Source organism: Oncorhynchus gorbuscha, linkage group LG08 (genome assembly GCF_021184085.1).
Source record: "Oncorhynchus gorbuscha isolate QuinsamMale2020 ecotype Even-year linkage group LG08, OgorEven_v1.0, whole genome shotgun sequence".
NCBI classification, from domain to species: Eukaryota; Metazoa; Chordata; class Actinopteri; order Salmoniformes; family Salmonidae; genus Oncorhynchus; species Oncorhynchus gorbuscha.
This window is the reverse complement of record NC_060180.1, coordinates 14,023,224-14,043,166: the sequence shown is the minus strand read 5'-3', so window position 1 is coordinate 14,043,166 and position 19,943 is coordinate 14,023,224. Positions and strand designations below refer to the sequence as shown.

The 19,943-nt window shown below is 45.7% G+C and overlaps 1 pseudogene; it reads left to right on the top strand.

Moving 5' to 3' along the window:
* The first annotated feature begins 725 nt into the window (after nt 1-725).
* Nucleotides 726-19,943, top strand: part of LOC124041227 — a 54,928-nt pseudogene continuing 35,710 nt past the window's right edge.

Genomic DNA, 19,943 nt, shown 5'->3' with positions numbered 1-19,943 from the left:
TTAATAATTTATATTCATTTTTGTGAGTGGCAGACAATATGTTGTTCTAATCATTTTTCAAAGTGTGAATATTTTTAACAGTCTGTTTCCCATGTCCACCCATGGTTTCTGTTTCTCAGAGTCCCGGTCCTCTCGTGACAATTATCAGGTCCTCTCAGTGAGGGGGGACAGGAGGCTACAGAGGCGTAAGTGACATTTTGGGCGAGTTTCACAGCAGTTGCGTGGTCACTCTGGCAGCGTCGGCGCCGGCAACAGATTAGTGTCCAATCAGAGTGGATTTGATGTTTCCTGACAGCACATGAGACAGCAGTGAGATCTGTATTCTTTTCAATTACCCGCCTGCCTGCCTTCCCCCTCCCTGAGGGATACTAGCGGTGTGGCGTGAATCTCCTCTTGCTCAATGAACGAGACCCAGCCGGCCCTCCAACTCATTGACGACCCAATCAAGTGATCAGTCCAAGGTAAGTGTCCCGGGCAACAGATGTGGATGAAGGTGTGCCCCCTCGTAAATGGGCAGAATAATCAGAGATATGTTTTATCTGGTTCACGTGACGTCACGATGGGCAGTGGGATTAATCAGGCTTTATATAGACGGTAATCCCTCATAGCAATCGCCAGAGCGACTAAAGTGTCCCAGAGTAGGGGAAGGATAAAACCCTACTGGATTATTACAAGCCCCTGCCTACGACCCTCTCCCATCCCACTCCCTCTAATATTCCCTCCTTTCCAGTGTTTTCCTCCTCTCACCGCGTCGGGTAGCCTACACAGTTGGTGGCCAGCCCAAGCACGGACCCTGTCATTGTGGTTCAGTGGAGTAGCTGCTGCTGCCTTTGCAACATTTGCACAGTGTGTGTGTGTGTGTGTGTGTGTGTGTGTGTGTGTGTGTGTGGTGTCCTCTATCCCTTCTCACCACCAGCAATAATATTTCCAGAGATAAATTATTCAAGGATTGCCTGTCAAGGGGGAGCCACCTGATAGCAAGGACCTCAGGGGAGCCAAAAACCTTACAGCTGGATATCAGGTGAAACGATACACCCCACTGCTTCATCTCCTCCTCCTCCGTCCTCCTTCCTTCATTTCCATTCTTGATGCAAAGTGTAACTGAACACTTGAAAGAAAACACCAACTACTCCTGCTTGTTTTTTTTCCTCTGTAAAGCTGTCTTCTTTTTTTCTCTCTCCAATGCTCGTCACCAGCAAGCAGTTGAATATCGGTCGCTCCCACAGTTGGGACACCCTGGGGGGGAATGAGGGGCAGTGGTCCGGGGGAGAAAGCGTTTACGACCACCAAGGCAGGATTGCGGGCCGACGCAACTCGCTGTCTTACAGGGGAGACAGAGGAGGTTCCTACGAGCCACCCCCTGGGGTGCGTCCTCCTGACCTGGATCTGAAACGAGACCCCTACTCCTACCAGGACTCTCTGTACAGCCAGCAGGGCTACGCTGCTGATCCCCGCGAAATGAGAAAGGGCTCAGTCCCTGAGCTAAACCACTACGACCGTCCAACCATGGCTCATAGTCACCAAGGATCCGTCGTCTCCCAGGAATATTATCCCCATGACCCTGCTATGGCTCCCCGACCACCGGAGGATCCCCGGGGCTTCTACCGGGTGGAGCAGCAGCCACAGCCTCACCCGCTCAACAGATCCCCGTCCCACTATGGGATAAACCCAGTGGGACGGTTGCCATGGGACCAGGGACAGGGAGGGAGGCCCGGACCTCCGGGTCCTCCATCGGCTTCTCCTCTTCCTCCTCCCCCTCCTCCGCCAACTGCCCATGGCATGAACCAGGTTTACAGTCAGCCTGCAGCTGTAGCTGCCGCTGCCAAGATGATGCCAGATGGCCAGCGCTCTCCTGCTCACTATGGGATGGAACAACCATCTTCGCCTCGGTACGCATCTGAGCCACCCCCCTCTAGCTGGACAGCCGGTCTACACCGACATCAACGGCCGTCCCCTGGACCATCGGCAGCAGCAACCCGCAGCCACCTGCCTGGTGGTGGATCCTAACACGCAGGGGCTGGATGGGAGCATGCAACAGCGAGGTATGATGATGAGGCAGGATTGCACCTCGCCCTACGGAGTACAACAACAGCCTCCACAGACCAACATGCCAGTCTACAACACCAACCCTCCTCTCGCCGCTCCTGCCCCTCTTCCTCCCCCACCAGCCCCTGTAGCCCTCCCCCTTCCACCTCCCACAGCCCCCCCAGACGCCTGCAGACCCAAAGAGGAACGCCGACCCAGAGTTCCTGGCTCTGCTTCGCAATGAGGGTCTCTCGGAGAGTACCATCTCCTCACTCATCCAGCAGGGCTTTGACACAACCGGCATGCTGGCAGTGATGGAAGAGAATGACGTGCGCTCTGTGGCTCCCAACTTAGGGCAGGCGCGTGTGCTGTCGCGGGTAGCCATCAGTGTCAAGAGGCCCTTGGAGCCTACACCCACGTCCCAGCATCAGGCCCCCATGCGGGGCCGCTCCAACAGTTTCAGCCACCGCTCTGACATGTACCTCCAACAGCAGCAGCAGCACCAACATCATCAGCAGGCCATGGCAATGGGCATGGATCCACGGCTGATGCCACCACAGACCCCTGGTGTCATGCAGACCATCTCCCCCGCAATGGCTGAGGTCATGGCCAGGAGGCCCAACAGCGCTCCCTCTCAGCACCTCCTAGAAACCACCCAGGGCTACCCAGGACCTCGTACCCCGGGGCCCTACAGTGGTGCCATGGTCCCTGTCCAGTCCCGGCCAGTGTCTGCATACTCCCAACACCCAGGTGTCCCTATGCATCCGGGCATGCAGATGATGGCTGCCATGCCCCAGCACCAGCAGATGTCAGGGGCTGCAATGCAAGCCATGCAACAACAGCAGATGCCAGTGTCCATGCCTGCCCTGCCGCCACCTCAGCAGGCCCCGAAGGCGTACTCCACCAACTACACAGTGCCCATGGAGCTGATGAAGCGGGACCGCAGCCTGCAACCCATGTCACCCATGCACAGCCCCCACCTCAGCCCTCAGATGATGCGCAAGGCTGGGGGCACCCCGTCTGATGGCGCCATGATGCCCGTGGGTACCACCATGCAGAGCCAGAGTGCTATGGCCGCCAACCAGAAGCTTAGCCGCCGTACCGGCCCACCTGTCATCGTCTCCACCATGGCATCACCAGATACAAGTAAAGCACACTTTTATCCCTTCTGCATTCCCTCCTCTTCCTTCGCTCCCCTAGTCTCTTGGCTGTAGTGCATTCATTGGTTACTAAAGGAGCCATTCTTCAGTGCATTCTTGTTGCAGTTATTGCGTTTTCTCTATTTGAAATGAGGGATTTGGTTATATAACCATTCACTCTGTACTGTAGCTAAGACAACAATTAGGTATTGTGGTTTTTCAACACGATTCATTCTTTTATACCCTTTCTTGTCAGGATAGCCTTGACATGTGGATAACCCCTTTCTCAAATTATAGTCGAATATGTGAGGCTACGACACTGCTCACTTTATGAAAGCTATTTGGCATGAATCGAATCCAGGATACTGTTTTGCAGTGCTCTTAAACCAAGAGCTGAAAAGGGCCATTTATCTGGTTCCCACTCAACGTTCAAGTGTTGTAGATACTTTTCCTGTGGATTGAGATGAATTGATGTCTTTGCTGCTTTCACATCATTTTAATCTGTTGGCTGTATGCAGCTCAGCTTGTTGCTAACCTGTGTATTGCATTGACAATGGATAAGCATCTCAACTTGATGTTTCATATAAAGGCTACCCTATTTTATGTGAATGGCTTTAGTTTTATCCATATATTATTATTTTTTTTGGGGGGGGTGTGACTGGCTTTAACCCATGCCCTAGTTATCTATAGTCAGCTGTTGTGATCCTAAAATGTCAGAGTCCCTGTTGAAAAGCTCTGAGAGTACCTTCCTTTTTCTGAGTGATGTGTTTTAGACTCTCGCGTGTCAACTGTCAGCCATCCTTCCACACTTTACGACTCTTGCCGTCATCTGTATTGTTTCATGCTAGTATTTGTCACACGCAATGGTTTTGATGACCAAGGTGGAGTGTGGGAGTGGGGTAAGGACTGGGTGATGTGGTACGGTGTGTGCTGTCGTCAGCAGCAACGCTGCTTTTAAAGCATAAACATTCCATGTCAGTAGCTGTCTTTGTCCAACCAATCTGGGTGGGCAGTATTTCATGGTCACTGTTAAACGTAGGAGAATTGGAGCCATGAGTTTATGCGTGTATGTGTGGTGTGTGTCTGTCTGTCTGTGTGAGTGAGTTTTTGCTTAGGAGCTGTATTCCCTTCACCTCATCCGAAAGGCATTTGGAGCTTGTCCACACAGTGCAAGGGCAAACTCGTTAAATCTGTCATAATCTACAGGGCTGGTGGGCTGGTGGGCTGGTGGGTTGGTGGGCTGGTGGGTTGGTGGGCTGGTGGGCTGGTGGGTTGGTGGGCTGGTGGGTTGGTGGGCTGGTGGGTTGGTGGGCTGGTGGGCTGGTGGGTTGGTGGGCTGGTGGGTTGTGTAAGAGTGGTCTCAGTTTATAGCATCATCCTGCTTATAGTTTTATTTCATCAAAAATCTCTCTGCAATGTAGAGGAGACACGTAATGGCCACGCCCCCTCTCCCCCGGCCCCTACTGTAGTAAACATGACGGTCTTGTTGCATCATGGTAATGAGATATGCATTGGAGTAGCCTGGCGCAGTAGGTTGGGTGTTGTGTTGCGTACACTTTGATCTGTTCAGGTGCAGCAATGACCATTGTAGGGAATGATAAGGAATTATGTGGAAAATGTTCAAATGAACTACATTGTTAAATGTATCTCTCTCTCTAATAATGTTGGTGATATAGAAATGTGGAAGATGTGTGAAATTTCCAGCATAGGCTATGATTTCAACAAGTGTGATTCATCATCAAAGTTGTTTGATTAAAAATCCATATGAAGAGATAGCTGCTGTGAGCTACGCCTGCTTTATTTCTACCGGTTGGTCGGCGTCCTAGCTGTGCTACTGAAATCAACTGAATGTGCCGATCAACAATTGTGTCTTTTTCTCTGAGTGACTGTAATGAGAAGCGAGGGGTTTAATCCTGTAGATCCTCCTTTTACAACACTGCTAAGCCACAGATTCACTCAGTTCTCTCTGGACTAGGCTGGCATCCATGGATTCCCCCAGTTCTTGAGCCATGGGCTCTGACAGCTCCACTACAGATTGGGAACAAATGGATTATTGAAAGCTGTCCAGTCTCAGGAAAAAGTATGCTGCTTCTTCTGTTTATGTCAAAAGGACCCCTTCTGTTTAGCTAGCTTTCTTTGCTGTAAAAATCTGCAGCCATGACACTAGCTCAAGTTAAACACGCTCAGCACAACAAATTCATGTGCATGAGGCTGACATTTGTTGCTTTGGTAATTTCATCTGTTAATGGACGGCCTGCAAAGCCTCTCTGGAAGCATATTCCTTAATTGTGTGTTGCTAGGCAACGGGGGGTTTTGGTCGTAATCACAGAAAGATTACCTTCTCGTTTAGGGAGCGGAGGAAAGGTTTCACTGGAGTGGGGACATTTGCATTTAATGGCACTTTCTTGAAAAAAAGGGTGCTTGAGCTAATGCTGTAGCTCAGTTGGTAGAGCAAGGCTCTTGCAATGTCAGGGTTGTGGGTTCAAATCAAATCCAATTTTATTTGTCACATACACATGGTTAGCAGATGTTAATGCGAGTGTAGCAAAATGCTTGTGCTTTTAGTTCCGACAATGCAGTAATAAACAACGAAAAATCTAACCTCGCTGCTCTGCCTTCTTCACAACGCTGTCTGGGTGGGTGGACCAATTGAGTTTGTCCGTGATGTGTACGCCGAGGAACTTAAAACTTACTACCCTCTCCACTACTGTCCCGTCGATGTGGGGGCTGCTCCCTCTGCTTTTTCCTGAAGTCCACAATCATCTCCTTTGTTTTGTTGACGTTGAGTGTGAGGTTATTTTCCTGACACCACACTCTGACGGCCCTCACCACCTCCCTCTAGGCCGTCTCGTCGTTGTTGGTAATCAAGCCTACCACTGTAGTGTCGTCCACAAACTTGATGATTGAGTTGGAGATGTGCATGGCCACGCAGTCGTGGGTGAACAGGGAGTACAGGAGAGGGCTCAGAACGCACCCTTGTGGGGCCCCAGTGTTGAGAATCAGCGGGGTGTAGACGTTGTTATCTACCCTCACCACCTGGGGGCGCGTCAGGAAGTCCAGTACCCAGTTGCACAGGGTGGGGTCGAGTCCCAGGGTCTCGAGCTTGATGACGAGTTTGGAGGGTACTATGGTGTTAAATGCTGAGCTGTAGTCGATGAACAGCATTCTCACGTAGGTATTCCTCTTGTTCAGATGGGTTAGGGCAGTGTGCAGTGTGGTTGTGATTGCGTCGTTTGTGGACCTATTGGGGTGGTAAGCAAATTGGAGTGGGTCTAGGGTGTCAGGTAGTGTGGAGGTGATATGGTCCTTGACTAGTCTCTCAAAGCACTTCATGATGACGGAAGTGAGTGCTACGGGGCGGTAGTCATTTAGCTCAGTTACCTTAGCTTTCTAGGGAACAGGAACAATGGTGGCCCCCTTGAAGCATGTGGGAACAGTAGACTGGGATAAGGATTGATTGAATATGTCCATAAACACAGCCAGCTGGTCTGCGCATGCTCTGAGGACGCGGCTGGGGATGTCGTCTGGGCCTGCAGCCTTGTGAGGGTTAACACGTTTAAATGGCTGCAGTGAAGGAGAGTCCGCAGGTTTTGGTAGCGGGCCATGACAGTGTCACTGTATTGTCCTCAAAACGGGCAAAAAAGTTATTTAGTCTGTCTGGGAGAAAGACATCCTGGTCCATGACAGGGCTGGTTTTCTTTTTGTAATCCGTGATTGACTGTAGACCCTGCCACATACCTCTTGTGTCTGAGCTGTTGAATTGCGACTCTACTTTGTCTCTATACTGACGCTTAGCTTGTTTGATTGCCTTGCGGAGGGAATAGCTACACTGTTTGTATTCGGTCATGTTTCCGGTCAACTTGCCCTGGTTAAAAGCAGTGTTTTGCGCGAAATTCGTGTGAATGCTGTCATCAATCCACGGTCTCTGGTTTGGGAATGTTTTAATCGTTGCTGTGGGTATAACATCGTCAAAGCACTTCCTCATGAACTCGCTCACCGAATCAGCGTATTCGTCAATGTTGTTGCTGGAGGCAATGCGGAACATATCCCAATCCACGTGATCGAAGCAGTCTTGAAGTGTGAAATCAGATTGGTCAGACCAGCGTTGAACAGACCTGAGCGCGGGAGCTTCTTGTTTTAGTCTCTGTCTATAGGCGTGAGACTATATATGGAGACGTGGTCCGAAAGGAGGGCGGGGGAGGGCCTTATATGCATCGCGGAAGTTAGAATAACAATGACCCAGGGTTTACCAGCCCTGGTTGCACAATCAATTTGCTGATAGAATTTAGGGAGACTTGTTTTCAGATTAGCCTTGTTAAAATCCCCAGCTACAATGAATGCAGCCTCAGGATATGTGGTTTCCAGTTTACAGAGAGTCAAATAAAGTTTGTTCAGGGCCATCGATGTGTCTGCTTGGGGGGGAATATATACGGCTGTGATTAGAATCAAAGAGAATTCCCTTGGTAGATAATGCGGTCGACATTTGATTGTGAGGAATTCTAAGTCAGGTGAACAGAAGGACTTGAGTTCTTGTATGTTGTTGCGATCACACCCCGTCTCGTTAATCATAAGGCATACCGCCCCTCTTCTTACCAGAAAGATGCTTGTTTCTGTCGGCGCGATGCGTGAAGAAACCAGCTGGCTGTACCGACTCCAATAGAGTCCCTCGAGTGAGCCATGTTTCCGTGAAGCAAAGAACGTTACAGTCTCTGATGTCTCTCTGGAATGCTACCCGCGCTCGGATTTCATCAACCTTGTTGTCAAGAGACTGGACATTGGCGAGTAGTATGCTAGGGAGTGGTGCGCGATGTGACCATCTCTGGAGCCTGACCTGAAGAGCACTTTGTTTGCCCATTTTACGACGTCGTTGTTTTGGGTAGCCGGCTGGGATCCGATCCATTGTCCTGGGTGGACGGCAGAACATAGGACCCGCTTCGGGAAAGTCATATTCCTGGTCTTAATGATAGTGAGTTGACGTTGTTCTTATATTCAGTAGTTCCTCCCGACTGTATATAATAAAACCTAAGATTTCCTGGGGTACCAATGTAAGCAATAACACGTAAAAAAATAAAATAAATACTGCATAGTTTCCTAGGAACGCGACGCCGGAAGTAGTCCCCCACGGGGTTCAAATCCCGTGGGGGACCAGTATTAAGAAAACTAGGAAAATGAATACAGTCACTACTGTAAGTTGCTTTAGATAAGAGTGTCTGCTAAGTGACTAAAATGTAAATAATTATGAGGTTTTAGTCACCTCATGAAATATGACCAATGAGCAGTACTGTCGTGTGTCCTTTATGAGAGTGGGAGATTATATAATTTTGCATTGTAGAAATATTCTGTAGACATATTCTGCTCAACCATCTTCATAATCCATAATTAGTACGCCTACATAAATAATTAGATGTGATATGCCAATAGGCTCAATCAGTTCAATAGTATCGCCCTTAGTGAAGCAAGACTTTTCCTCCCCATTAATTATGCCCTTAAATGATTTGGTTGCCAATATTTGGTGCTATGGGAAGTCCAATTGTGTAAAGGTCCATATATGGTCATTCCAGACATCACCCATCTTTATCATGCCCATATATGGCTGAGTGGCACCTCCTCTTCCTTAGTTCCTCCCTGGGAGTGCCTCCACTCAGATTCCACACAGCGTGATGCCAGTCCAGGTCAGTATTCGCGTGACAAACTAGACGCTCTTCCATAGTGTGATGGGCATTATGATCTGTGGTGCACTTGATTCTCTAGATCACATATGTCAGAGTCAAGGCCCGCGGGCCACATCCGGCCCGCGAGAAGGTTTTTTACGGCCCCTGGGATGATCTTGATTTATTATTAGAACCGGCCCGCAGACCGCAGCAAGCCGGCAGCCCGCAGATCTTTTACACGCACCAATACTACATTTCCCACAATGCAACGGTGACGCACCGAGCAGTAGGCTGCTTCATTTCAATATTTATTGGCACAGCAGTTGTCAGCATCACAGTAAAATTAACTTTCAGATACCCATCAAAAATGGCAAAACGGAAGGTGGACACTGAGAACCGGGGGTTTCAAACAAGGTGGGAGTCGGAGTATTTGTTCACGGAGGTAGCTGGAAAACCTGTGTGTCTTCTGTGTGGAGAAAGTGTGGCGGTACTGAAAGAGTATAATCTGAGACGACATTATGAAACGAAACACGCGGACAAAAACAAGAATATGGACATGGAACAAAGGCTACAAAAGGCAGAGGAATTAAAACGAGGCCTCAAATCTCGACAGGCTCTGTTCAAAAAAGCCAAATCACAAGGCCAGGCTGCTGTCAAGGCCAGTTTTATTTTGGCAGAAGAGATCGCTAAATCAGCCCGGCCATTTACGGAGGGGGATTTCATCAAAAACTGCATGATTAAAGTTTGTGACGAAGTTTGCCCAGAAAAAAGGCAACTCTTTTTAAATGTGAGTCTGAGCAGAAACACCATTGCCGAGAGAGTAGACCAGTTGTCCATCAATCTAAAAGAGCAGCTTGTGAAAAAGGGAAAAGATTTCATTGCATATTCCTTGGCTGTGGATGAGAGCACCGACATTTCTGACATTGCCCAGTTGTCAATTTTCATCCGCGGAGTGGACTCCAGCCTAAGCGTGACAGAGGAGTTTTTGGCTTTACGTCCTATGCATGGCACAACTACGGGGCATGATTTGTATGAAGAGGTGTCAAGATGTGTAAATGAGATGGAGCTGCCTTGGGAAAAACTTGTGGGTTTGACAACCGACGGAGCACCTGCGATGTGTGGACACAGGAGCGGACTGGTGGAAAAGATACGGGAAAAGATGCAAGAGGAAAACGCGACAGGTGAGCTGACAGCTTATCATTGTATCATACACCAGGAAGCGTTGTGCGGTAAAGCCTTGAAAATGGAGCATGTAATGAGCATCATCACGCGCACAGTTAACTTTATCAGAGCCAAAGGTTTGAATCACCGCCAGTTCAAGGCATTTCTGACGGAGTTAGAAACGGAGCATGGTGATTTGCCTTATCACACAGAGGTGCGATGGCTAAGCCAGGGAAAGGTGCTTCAAAGATGTTTCGAGCTTCGTGAGGAGATTTGTCTGTTCTTGGACAGCAAAGGGAAAGACACAACACAACTCCGAGACGAAATGTTTCTGTGTGAAATGGCTTTTCTGTGTGACATTACGAGTCATCTGAATGCAATGAACTTGCAGCTGCAGGGTCGGGATCGTGTCATCTCTGATATGTACAGTACAGTGAAGGCATTTAAAACCAAACTGACTCTGTGGGAGACGCAGATGCGGAAAGAAAATTTGAGCCACTTTCCCAGCTGCCAGACCATGAAAGAGAAGCTCTCTACCAGTGCGTTCCCGAGCGCACAGTTGGCTGATAAAATAGGTATGCTTGCCGCTGACTTTCGACGCCGATTTGCTGACTTTGAAGCACAAAAAAGCAGGTTGGAACTGCTCGGTAACCCATTTGCTGTTGACGTGGAAAGCTCACCACCAAACCTCCAAATGGAGTTGATTGACCTCCAATGCAATGATGCACTGAGGGCAAAATATGCGGCAGTGGGTGCTGCGGAGTTCGCCCGTTTCCTCCCCGACACAATGCCCCAGCTGCGCATCCAGGCTGCTCAAACGTTGTCTATGTTTGGCAGCACATACCTGTGTGAACAACTGTTTTCTTTGATGAACTTGAACAAAACATCACACAGAAGTCGACTTACTGCTGAACACCTCCACTCAATTCTGAGGATTTCCTCAGCTCAGAGCCTTACCCCGAACATTGATGAACTTGTGGAAAAGATGGGACACCACCAAGTATCACCCTCAACCTCAAACAAGTGAACATTACTGTGCAATCACATATTTAGAGTTTTTACTCAGTTCAAGTTTAAAAGTTAAAGTTTAATATTTGTTTTCACTGCATGTTACTTCTCCTTAAACAAAGTGTTGTTTTTGATTAATAGATTTTTGCACTTTATTTTATTGTATTTCAATCCAATTATATTTTAAAAATATTTCAGTTGAGTGGATGATAGAAAATTGCTATTATTGTTTTTTTCTTTGAAGTAAATTTAGCCCACTTTTGCTAAAATAGAAAATATAGGCTACTGATGGTGCCTTGAATACCGGTTTCTTTCATTTAATGTTCATGTTATGGGGATTTTTATATAAAGGAAATTTGTCTTTTGTGTCTGTTGAAAATTAAAGATTACTGACAGAGCCATAAGAAAATATTGCTTTATTTATCTGATCATATTGGAATATATTTGTTAGGTTTTCAGTAGGTTCAATTAGGTTCACTAGACTATATGCGTCATTTAAAAAATTTTCAATGAACATTCGAACAGTCCGGCCCTCGGCTTGTAGCTAAATTTTTTATTTGGCCCTCCGTCCATTTGACTTTGACACCCCTGCTCTAGATGGTAGATTATATTTTGAATTGAGTTCAGTATTTAGATGCACACACAGTGGTTCCAGTGAAGGATTAAGAATCATTGAGTCAGTGTGCATTAGGCCTAGTACTGCATGGTGATGGAGGAGGGGCTTTGTAATGGCGTAGTCAACCATCAGTTAAGGATGGGGTTGCCTTGGTGATGAGATGAGGCTGTCAGCAGGGCCCACCCCCTGTCTGAGGGTAAAGCTCCAGGTGTAATCTTGGCTGGAGGTCAAAAGTGATGATCTTTATCATGCCTTTCAGTGAGTCCTCCCGGGAGAGGTTGTGTAGTGGGTAAACTTTAGTTCCCATGATAGACAAGTGCCTGACTTTGCACTGTTTACATGGCCTTGGGTACATGGCGACATTAATACGTTCTAGATATTGTGTGCGTGTTGTGAATAACTTCAGACAGTCATGTCGAGTTGTGTCTTTTTGGAACCTACGAGTACAGCATTTCCTTGTAATGTAAAAGACTTATCCACCAGGGACGTTTGTCCTTCAAACAGTAGAGCTGCATGCATTCTTGAGATAGACATGTATATTATTGAGTAAATGAGTGTATATGAGGAGGAAAAAGGGGTAATTGAAAGGTCAAAAGGGTGAGAAAGCAGATGTCTTTTTGTAAATTGTCCTCATCGCTAATGGTCAACTGGTAATATAAAGACAATCTCTCTATCTACTTTCTGTGGCTCTGCCTCGCACCACGATTACATCTGCAAAGTGCAAACATTCTCTATCGCTCACCCTCTCTTTCGATTTGTCTGCAAAAATAAGGAACATGAATGCAACACAAGAAACACCAGAATGAGAGAAAAATGTTCCTTTATTGCTTCTCCATACTCAGCTCTGCACATTCATTCATGACTGTGGTTGTGGTTTTGAGTTGAGGGAGAGAGGGAGAGAGAGAGGGAGAGAGAGAGGGAGAGAGGGAGGGAGAGAGGGAGGGAGAGAGGGAGGGAGAGAGGGAGGGGGAGGGAGAGAGGGAGGGAGGGAGAGAGAGAGAGGGAGGGAGAGAGAGAGGGAGGGAGGGAGGGAGGGAGAGAGGGAGAGGGGAGGGGAGGGAGGGGGAGAGAGGGAGGGAGAGAGGGAGAGAGGGAGGGAGGGAGGGAGGGAGAGAGGGAGGGAGAGAGGGAGGGAGAGAGGGAGGGAGGGAGGGAGGGAGGGAGGGAGGGAGGGAGGGAGGGAGGAGAGAGAGAGAGGGAGGGAGAGAGAGAGAGGGGAGGGAGAGAGGGAGGGAGAGAGGGAGAGAGGGAGGGAGAGAGGGAGAGAGGGAGGGAGAGAGGGAGAGAGGGAGGGAGAGAGGGAGAGAGGGAGGGAGGGAGGGAGGGAGGGAGGAGGGAGGGAGAGAGGGAGGGAGGGAGGGAGGGAGGGAGGGAGAGAGGGAGAGAGAGAGAGAGGGAGGGAGAGAGAGAGGGAGGGAGAGAGAGAGGGAGGGAGAGAGAGAGGGAGGGAGAGAGGGAGAGAGGGATGAGCTGAAATTCCCTTTATGCCATATGTTAATGTGGCAATCAGTAGTTGAAGCTATATAAAAGCGCCCTCCCCACCATTGTTTCGGTAAAAAGCTGAGGGATGGGGCTGGAGACATGTGACCACTCAAATACATAGAAAGAGCTATGGATGCAAGGACTGACCATCCATGGTATCAAAATAATAGTTGTAACCATGTTTACTTTGTTTATGAACATATAACAATCTTATATTTTGGTTCTGATGGGGCACGACAGTTGAACTAAGACATTTCTAAATCATAATCCATCAAGAATCAATGGGTACATATCATTAATTTACAAGTCCCAAAATGTATGTAGCAACTGCAGATTGTCCCTTTAAGGGGTGAGGATGGGAGGAAATGGGGAGGGAGGGGAGAATACTGTGCACACCCCATGGTTGGGTAATGCCATAGAAATGAATGAAGAGATTATAATCCCTGAAATCCTAATTCTACATGCAATAGAAAAGGCTGTAACTAGACATAGCGTTTCATGTTATAATCTGATGGTCAGCATTTTAATTGAGCTATTTTGCAATATCGTAATTTGTTCCATAGTCATTTCAAATAACTTTTTGACGAAGATGATCTATCGGAATTATACAGTATGGTTTGCTATCTGAGATGGTGTGAGGACAGCTGGGGACAGACGGTGTGCGTGAGCTAGAGAGAGACTGAGGGGGAGCGAGAGAGTTAGAGTACGAAAATGAAAGGGGAATGAAATGAAAGAATGGGAACAATAAATTGGAAGCTGTATCTGACCTCATCCCTCCTCCCTCTCTTTCACACTCCCTCTCTTCTACCTCTCTTTCACTCTCTACCTCTCTGCCAAGCAGCAGGTCACATTTAATAATTCATCTAGAGAAAATGAAAACTTCATGGGTATTAAATTACTGAGCAGAAGTTGCTGCACTAACCTTATTTTCTCCAGATGAGAATATATGGAAATATAGAAGCTTTGCAGGAGAGAAATTCTCACTAATCTGGCAGGCTGTGTTTTACCAGAGGGAGGCCATCTTGGAAGGGGAATCTCATTGTCTGTGTGGCTGTACAGTAGTAGCTGTAAGGGAAGGTTAGGAGTCCTGGTCTTCACCTCGACATGTGTCCCTACTCTCTCTGTACCTATTCTCTCCTATTCTATCTGGTATTTTATGTTGCTTTTATACCTTGAGGTATCTAACTGAGAATAACGTGCCTAGATGTGATAGCTTTGTGAAGTTAGAATGTCTCGCTGTCAAGCCTTATCCAACTTCTTATCCTTACGAGAGGGATTTCACGTGTGAAAAAAGTACCCAAAAGTATAGATACCTTAATAGAAAGTTACTCCCTGTAAAAGTGAAAGTCACCAAGTAAAATACTACTTGAGTAAAAGTCTAAAAGTATTTGGTTCTAAATATACTTAAGAATCAAAAGTAAATGTAACTGCTAAAATATGCTTAAGTACCAAAAGCAAAAGTATGAATAATTTCAAATTCCTTATATTAAGCAATGCAGATGGCACCATGTTCTTGTTTTTAAAATGTACGGAAAGCCAGGTGCACACAATTTACAAACGATGCATTTGTGTTTAGTGCGGGATAATGTAAAAATGAAAAAGTACAATATTTTATAGTAAAGTAAAAGTAGTCAAAAATATAAATAATAAAGTACAGATGCTCCAAAAAATGACTTAAGTAGTACTTTAAAGTATTTTTTACTTAAGTACTTTACACCACTTGATTAAATTCCGCACACACACCAGCGGCACATGACTACGTTAGCTCATGCGATAGGAGTCAGTCTCGTTCATCATGGCTCTGGCGAGACAACATCAGCACTAATAAACAAGCACTGCTACACCTCATTTAGCTTTTCCAGCTGTGTCTGTGTAAGTGTGTAAATTGTGTGTTCTGCTGTAACTCCATCCATGGTGTTGTGAGCTGACATCTCCCCAGAGTGCTTTCTGCCTTCAGCTGGAACAGAACCAAGCCCCAGCTGTGTGTGTGTGTGTGTGTGTGTGTGTGTGTGTGTGTGTGTGTGTGTGTGTGTGTGTGTGTGTGTGTGTGTGTGTGTGTGTGTGTGTGTGTGTGTGTGTGTGTGTGTGTGTGTGTGTGTGTGTGTGTGTGTGTGTGTGTGTGTGTGTGTGTGTGTGTGTGTGTGTAGGCACTGTACGGGAGGGCAGTATAAGGGTGCTTCTCTCGTGTTCTCTCTCTCTCTGCTTCTCTCTTTCTGTCTCTGTCCTCTCTCTCACTCTTTTTCTCTTTCGTTCTCTCTCGTCTCTGTAACCAGACATATGGCTAATGTCACATACAGAGGAGGAAAGGAGAGAGTTCCAGATCTCAGACACCTTCCCCCAGAGAGACAACATCTGGAGTCCACCTGCTGCTGTGCCGTCTTCCTCCTTCCCTCTCTCTCGCTCTCTTTCTCTCTCTATAGCCCTCAGAAAACAGGCACGTTAGCCACAGTATGCAGAACGTCTTCTTCTAGGCTGACACAGTGGTGGATTTACACCGGGTTTGGTGAATGGAGTCATTTAAAACAAACGCCCTAATCAATCTGTCTTTGTCATTGATATGTGAGGCCTAGATGCAATTTCTAACATTGCAGTGGCAATCAATGGTTTTCCATTTTCTCCCACTGAAGTGGTGTTTGTGTTGTGTTCCTAGAAGGTTGTGTTTGTTGTAGAATGATTTCTAATTGAAGGCAGACTTGTTAGAAATGTGGGTTAAGTCCTGTAGTAGGGCATTTTGTCTGTGACCCCCTAGCCGTAAAATGGCTTACACTTACTCCTTCAGACTACTAGCCCTAGATGTACACAATCTGTTAGTACTGTGTTTGGGTTTAGAACAGCTCTGACCCTAAATTAGACTCAAATATCTTTTGCACTGTTACAGAGTGCGTGTGTTTGGGTAAAGGGGTGGGGGAGGGTGTGTGTGTGCGTTCAGCCCTTCTCTGTTATCCCATGCAGTGTGTACTCTACATTGTGTGTATTCTGGTAGCGGGAGCTCAGCTCTCTACTCTCCCTCGTTCTCTCTGACCTGGTTTTGACTAATTGATTTTGACTGAGAGTTCATTAACCCTTCATTGCTCTTACTACCACCACCAATACCACTGTAGAAGGGGGGTCAGGAAAGGGTTAACACATGTGTGTGGGTCGTTCCATCTGATTTCAATCACTTTTTGACCGCACCCCTTTCTATACATTTTGGCCCATGGTCGAAGTGGTCAGAAAGGGACATTTTGGGCCTAACTGCCAAAACATTTAGGAGATAGAGGTGCTAAAAGTTGACCCATTTGTAATATCCACCCTACCATCAGACATCCATATCTTTATCAATGGAAAAAGATAAATGGTTCAGTTTGACAACATTGTAAAGCTGACAGACAGGGTTGTCAAACTATTTTATAATTTCTTGAAAAAAATGTTTTGAAATTTCTATATTTTTTAACCTAAGGTAAATGATCAAAACATTTGTAAACTCAGATTTGGTATTAATTTTGCGTGCGTTGTAGCTTAGACTCTATTTGACATCATCTGAGGTAATTGTGTTGTGCCCGCCATCGGTTGAGATACAGCATTATCTTGAATACAGGGTGGGTGTCATTTCAATCCTATAAACATATTTCATAGAATGGAGAAATCCCTTCAGACCACTGCAATTTAGTGGGCACATCATAAAAATTGAATTGACATTTTAACTTCCAGCTACTGCACAAATATGGCCACCGGTCTACCCAACAATGAACATCAACTTAAATGCAATAACAATTTATATTCCCATTCAATTCAACATTCTCTGATGAGTAGACCTCCAACCATCTTTGTGCTACCAGTTGAAAGTTGAAATGTCTATTTTATTCAAATGTATGTACATTTATCAGCCAAAACATGACACCCACCCTGTATTCAAGAGCACGCTGTCTCAACTGATGGTGGGCACAACACAAACAACTATAGATCTGTCATTCTCATTGAAAGTGAGTCTAAGAATCGGTAGATCGTTTCTATGTGCGCTATTTCTATACTTCATGTTCTTATGTTTATTTTTTTTTGTCTTTTACTTTCGGTTTTGTACATCAGCTGAAAATACAATATTTTATGTTATAGAAGATATATTTCACAGCGGTTTAGATGGCACAATGACTTTCTACACTATACTTGCTTGTTTTATCACATAAACGGAAATTAGGCAAACTATTAGAATTTTAGCAACCAGGAAGTGGTGGAGCATAGTGCACCTTTAAGGCTTTAAACCATCATAACTATTATTCGGAAATTAGAACTCTCTGCCTGGAAAGAGTTAACCACACTGCTAACCTTATGCTAACAGTACCTTAAATGAAGACTAAAAAGCACATTTTTGTTTTCAAGAATTTCTACGATAAAACCCATTTTGACTTTGCGGCTGTCGTAACTAGTGACAACCCTTTCCAAGCACGAGTGCAGTTTACACACCCGAAAAATATCAGATTACGTTAATGCACAATATTTGGGAGTTTATGATTTTTTTCGAGCTCTTTTCTCTTTTGCAATATTCGTTGACAGTCTATCACTAGTCATGGTTTTAAAAGTTTAGAAATCTCACAGTATTAACTTTGTGGTAGCTTTCTTTTACGTCTGCTACGTTACTGCAGATATGGTAATCTGACCTATCCGATTGGCCAGTGGTAGGCCTATAGTACACTTGATTTGCTCCCCTTGGGCCCGCCGGGATGGCAGTTTGTACCTTCAGAAATATGGTTCAAATGGGAACATGTTGCCAACCCAGCGTGCAGGGGAGCTGAATCGGGCGCACCTACCGCCAACAGGGTGCAAGGTTTATCGTAGTTTTTTACAGAAATGTTGCCGATCGACTAGGATTGCCTTGGAGATCGACCAGTCGATCACAATCAACTGTTGGAACCACTGCATTGCATGGTTGCAACATAGCGGTGAGCGGCGGCCTTACAGATGGAATCGCTTAAGCAATTTTTTTTTAGGTCTTATGAAGGTATTAAAAAAGAAAGAAAGTAAAACAAAATAAGGAACCATTCAGACCTGGGTAATGAAACAAAAGAAAAACAAAATAAGGAACCATTTACCCCTTCAGACCTGGGTAATGAAACAAAAGTAAAACAAAATAAGGAACCATTTACCCCTTCAGACCTGGGTAATGAAACAAAAGTCAAACAAAATAAGGAACCATTTACCCCTTCAGACCTGGGTAATGAAACAAAAGTCAAACGAAATAAGGAACCATTTACCCCTTCAGACCTGGGTAATGAAACAAAAGTAAAACAAAATAAGGAACCATTTACCCCTTCAGACCTGGGTAATGAAACAAAAGTAAAAAATGAGAATAGATATGCAAATATGGCCATCAAACCTCAATAAGACATTCTGGTTGCCACTTCACTTGGTCACACACCAGGGTTCTCATCCTAACTACATTCTCACTCTTTCCCCCATTGCTTATCCCCCATTGTCTTTACCCTCAAGCCATATTTTTACCTCCTACCTGAACATCCTGTCTGTCAATCATCCGTTATCCTTTTGGTAGCGAGTGATTTACAATAAAAATCTACTCAATGCAAGTCACACCTTTTTTAACTTTAAAGGGATACTTTGGGGGTTTGGTAATTAAGCCGAAGTTGCTGACTAGCATTAGCACAATGACTAAAAGTCTATGGGACTTCCAGTCATTGCGCTAACGCTAGTTAGTGTTGGCTCACAAACCCACCTCTAACTTCCTTCATACTGGATGCAGAGACTTACAAATGGTGTCCACTATTTCATCTGACTCTGGGGAAGTAGATAATGGGCTTCCTTGCTAAAATCCCAAAGTATTAATTTAAAGCTTTAGACACACAATTGAGATTTTGTGTCCTAAAATGTAGTTAGTGATTTTTCAAGGAGATTGTCAGTCAAAAAACATACGATATGAGCTGTGCCGTGAACTTACCCATACAACATTCTAAATAATGGGACCTCTACATTTACATTACATTTAAGTCATTTAGCAGACGCTCTTATCCAGAGCGACTTACAAATTGGTGCATTCACCTTATGACATCGAGTGGAACAGTCACTTTACAATAGTGCATCTAAATCTTAAAGGGGGGGGGGAGTGAGAGGGATTACTTATCCTATCCTAGGTATTCCTTAAAGAGGTGGGGTTTCAGAAGTCTCCGGAAGGTGGTGATTGACTCCGCTGTCCTGGCGTCGTGAGGGAGTTTGTTCCACCATTGGGGGGCCAGAGCAGCGAACAGTTTTGACTGGGCTCTGATACTGTACCTTGAGATTGCATTGTGTGGAACGCAGGTATCACGCTATAACCAAATCATTTGTTTAACTGAAGTTACACTTGAAGGTACACATCATCACAATCATATATCAAGAATGTGTACAACGTATATATGTAAGAATATGTAACGATTACAACAGTTTCAACTGTTTATAAATGATTGTCCTCATTTACCTTTATGGTGACTTTGAGGTTCTTAAGTATCGTTAGGATTACACATTTAGTTTTGTTTGGGGCTGATGAAAAAGCAGATAGTTTGTGTATACTATTTGCGTCCTTTTGGAGCAGGTGATTTCTTGGAGCATTGCTATATTGCTGGGATATCAAGACAGCTGTGAAGTTATTCTTATTTATTTTGTACCTTTTATTTAACCAGGGAAAACCCATTGAGACCAGTGTCTCATTTACAAGGGTACAGATAAAATGACAAAAAGTGCAGTTCTCCTTCACAATATTCCTCATCAAAGTTCCGAACGGACCATTCGAGATCAGAGTCAAGCCTCAAAGTAACCCACTGGTCATTCCATGCGCTAGGGGCACAATAACTAAAAGTAATCTTTCCGGACTCTGTGGAGACCTGCGGAACCTCTACA